The following is a 4,145-nucleotide window of genomic DNA, read 5'->3' as shown; positions in this document are numbered from 1 at the left end:
GCAGGGCCTGGTGTACTACCCTTCGGTTTCACCTGAGTTCATGTACTGCCCCACTCCTATGCCTTCAGGTGGGAGAGGACATAGAGCAGGGCACCCATGGGGCAGTGCTGGGAAGTAAGTCTAGGAAGTCTTCCTGGAGGAGGCAGCAGTGCCCAGGCCAAGTGGGGAGATGAAGGATTTGAGGGCAGGTGCCACGCAGACGAGAACGAATCCTGGAACTCAGTACTGCCCAGGGCTGGCTGGCTGGCTCTGGACCCCACTCTGCCGTGAGATCTGGGGTGCTTCCTTCTAGCCCCTCCCCACCTCGTCCTCATGAGGGACTTAGCTGGGGCAAGAGCCGCTGGGTCCCGTGGTCTTGCCCTCTGGCTTAAGAAACTTGCCCCGTTTTGCTGTGTTTGCTTCACCCATTTTGGTAACAGGTGTGGCCCAGACCTTGACCCCACTCAGGGCAGTGTTCTGGCACCAGGCCCCCAAACGCTCACCCCCAGCTCCCTGGGGACAAGCAGGGACAGTGCCTGGACCACCGGAGCATAGCCACTGCACCCCTGCCGGCCCAAGCCTGATCCTGGAGGCGGCCTGGCGCGGGCTGGAGGCGCCCTCTAGCGTCAGTGGGATTGCGTCCTTCGGCGCCTCGTTCTCTCCTGCCAGGCGGGCTCGGCTTGCCGTGGGCTCGTGATACCTGGGTCCTAGCCACGGGAGGCTGTGGTGGTGGCCTCCTGGGATGCTGGGCGGGGTGGAGACCTCGGCGGGGCACACCAGACGGGCCAGCACAGGCTGCTCGGTCCCCAGGTCTCCCCAGGCCCTGCCAGCGCAGCCCTGCCCCTGCCTCCCATCCCTTCCTCCGCCTGCCCGGCCTCACCTCTGGTGTCCCACCCTCCCCTGCCCAGTCCCCGCCTCCCCCTCACTTCCCCAGGGGGCTCACCTAGCTCCGGGCTGGAGTGGCCTTCGGAATTTGGTTCATGGCCTGTGACTTCCACCTGCCCACCCCACCAGGCTGGACACTAACCAGCCACCCACGTCCCGTTCCCAGGTGGATTAGATACGTTCAGACGCGGCTACCTGGATGTTCAGGTGGCATCGTCACACATAAACCCAGACACCTGTCCCCAATGAGTCCCCCCCCTCAACAGAGACACGGGCTTCTCGTCCACTCATTCATACGTTCACTGCACCCGGATCGGGGATCAAACCTGTAATTTGGCGTATGGGGATGATGCTCCAACCCACTGAGCAACCTGGCCAGGGCTGGATGAGGCCGTTTAAAGTCAGGACCCTACTGGTGGCTGTGGCGTCCAGGCTGGAGCTACCCCTGCTCTGCCTCCCTCTACCAGCGACTGTGAGGAGACAGCAGGGCCTATGGAGACCTGCTTCCCGGACACGCTGGTGGACCCTGGGGGCTGTGGGGGCTGGGCAGTGCTAGGGCACAGAGCCCCAAGCCCACACCCAGCTCCTGCCCCCGTCTGGGCGGCCACGGGGGCTGCAGGGCAGGCTGGCTGGGGTGGGTGGAGATTCCCCAGGCAGAGCGTCCCAGAGACATGGCTGGGCCCAGCCCCTTCGAACTCCAGGCTCCCACAGCAGTCGGTTGGCGTGTTTCCACTTGCTGCTCTTCGCTATCATCTGCACTTGCTCTGTCCTGGCCTTCACCAGGGGTGCCCCTCCAGGTGGGCTGCTGTGACTCCGGCCAGCCCCACCTCAGCAGGAGTCAGCCTGTCTAGAGCCCTGTGAAACCAGCCCAGCCCTGGCCTTGTGCCCAGTGGCGACTCAGTGAGAGCCTGGCCCATGCACCAGGGCTCTGGGAGCCTGCTGGAGGTGTCCTGACGAGGCTGGGTGAGCACCCGGGCATGGAGGGCCGAGGCCACAGCTGGGCTCAGGGAGCACAGCCCTTGGACAGGGTGCTTCCTCCTGGCAAGGTTACAAGTGGCCCACACATTCCCCAAGGAGCCTGGGGCCAGTGCAGGGCGAGGCCCCCCGAGACAGGGCAGACATGCTAGGGTGCGGGGCCTATCTGCCGAGGGGCCGAGGGGAGACCAGCTGTGCCTGTCCTGCCTGCCACTAGGACCCCCTGTTGGGTGGTGCTCTCGCCAGGCCTCAGCTCTCCCCCAGGGACGGCGCCCCCGTCAACAGCCCACGGCTCCGTGGGGGGCAGGCTGTAGGGAGACGAGCCCCACCCCCTTGGTCAGCATTATCTCCAAACCCAGGGCCCTCAGTCTTTCGGAACAGAACTATACTCTGCTGGGTGTATAGTTGGACCCCCAAGTTCAGTTGTACTGGGTGGAGCCCCAAGTCCAAGGCACCCACTGAGGGGTGGGGGGCCGGTCAGGCAGCGACCACCTCACCAGCTGGAAGAATCAACCACCGCATGGCACAGGTCACCAAGACAAAGCTTTATTCAGTCCCCTCTGTACATCAGACTGGGTGTCCAGGCACCAGCACAGCAGCTGTCTGGGGACACAGAGGGCCGGGACACGCAGGGCACACTGTCACAGAGCAGGGACGCCCAGGCCCCCACTCTAGAGGCAGAGGGTCCTGGCACTGTCCACACCCATGGCCATTCACCGGCCCCTCCCATGTGAGGCCGGAACTGGGCCTGAGCCACACAGCGGTCCCAAAGGCAGGTGCCAGGCGACCGGGGCTCTGTCCACCTGGATCCTGGGCCTTGCTTTGAGCTGTTACAGAAACATTAATTTGATACTTTAATAAAACCATTTTTTCTGATGGTGCTCACGCAGGCAGATCTGGGGCCCCTGAGGAACACGTGGAAGCAGAGCCAATGCACACTGGGCCCAGGGGGCGGCATGCCAGCCCCGAGTCCCTCAGACCTCAGAACCATGCCCTGCCTGCGGTTTGAGAACGTCCCGACTGGGTCCCCAGAGCGGCTGCAGCCGCCACGTGCCAACGCCCTGAACTCCATGAAGCGGGCGTCTGGGTGAAGACACACGTGCCGAGCATTCCCAGCTCACTCCCCAGCAGGTGTGGACGCCGGCTCCCGTGCACCCCGCCGAGCCCACGGGCAGCCCGCAGAGCCGCCTCCTCACGCCCTCGCCCCACGAGGCTTTCCTTCCCAGGCCCACCGGTTTCTATGCTGGCCCAGGCGCTGGTCCCAGCCGAGGTTGGCGCGGTGAAGGACAGTGAAAACAAACACAAAAACGAGGGGGGCGCAGATGGCCGCCCACCTCACAAGTGGAGGCGGCTCCAGCCAGCGGCATCTGCAGCCCCGGCACAGGTTCCTCCGTGGAGCTGCAGACAACTCGGGAGGCAGCAGAGGGGACGCACAGGGTGTCTGGCCAGGCCGAGGACAGCCAGACACCAGGCCCCAGAAACACCCAAGACGAGGCAGGGACACAAAGGAGGCGCCCAGAGCTGACGGCCAGGCTGGCGGGGACAGCTGCAGTGCCTGGCCGCCACCGCACAGAGGCCCACAAGAGCACAAACCCGCCCCGGTGTGTCAGGTGTGTCAGGTCTCCTCGGGGCGGCAAACAGTAACTGAGAAGCTGTCACTTCGGAGTCTCCCCGCTCCTCCCCGGCTGACCGGGCCACTGTGCTCCTGTCTTCCACGTCTGGGTTCCCCCCAACTGGGGTGTCAGACTCCTTCTCACTGAGGGCCACATCAGCCTCGCCGTTGCCTTTAAAGAGCTGAGTGTAATTTCAACTCCTTTAGGAGTTGAACTGTACATTTACACAGTCCTAAAACTATTTCAGCTCTTTGAAGGCAACCACGAGGCTGATGTGGCCCTCAGTGAGAAGCAGTCTGACACCCCTGTCCTAAAAGAAGCACATTCCTGCCTCCGAGGGGTGGGTCAGACAGAGCTGAGGCCACGGGGTGCCTGCCCCCCACCCCCCCGCAGCAGCTTTGCCTGAGGCCACAGGGAACCAGGGCTGCACCCTGAGCCTTTCTGCAAGCCCAGGGGTGCCCCCCAAGGGCCAGGAGTGGCCACCAGCCTGCCCCTGGGGAAGGAGCTGGGCCGCAGCAGCGGAGCCAGGGGCCATACAGCCCTCAAGCGGCAGGGCTGGATGGTCCAGGACCCGCAGGACACCGGACGCAGGGGCATCTGCTCCAGCCGACCAAGGGGAAGGAGGAGCCACCAGCCCAAGTAGAAAATGCTCCAAACGCCACCACAGCACAACAAATCACTCAAATGAAAACA

Source organism: Sturnira hondurensis, unplaced genomic scaffold (assembly GCF_014824575.4).
Source record: "Sturnira hondurensis isolate 20B ecotype Veracruz unplaced genomic scaffold, ASM1482457v3 Scaffold0000780, whole genome shotgun sequence".
NCBI lineage: Eukaryota > Metazoa > Chordata > Mammalia > Chiroptera > Phyllostomidae > Sturnira > Sturnira hondurensis.
The sequence above is the reverse complement of the archived record's forward strand: the minus strand, read 5'-3'. Positions refer to the sequence as shown.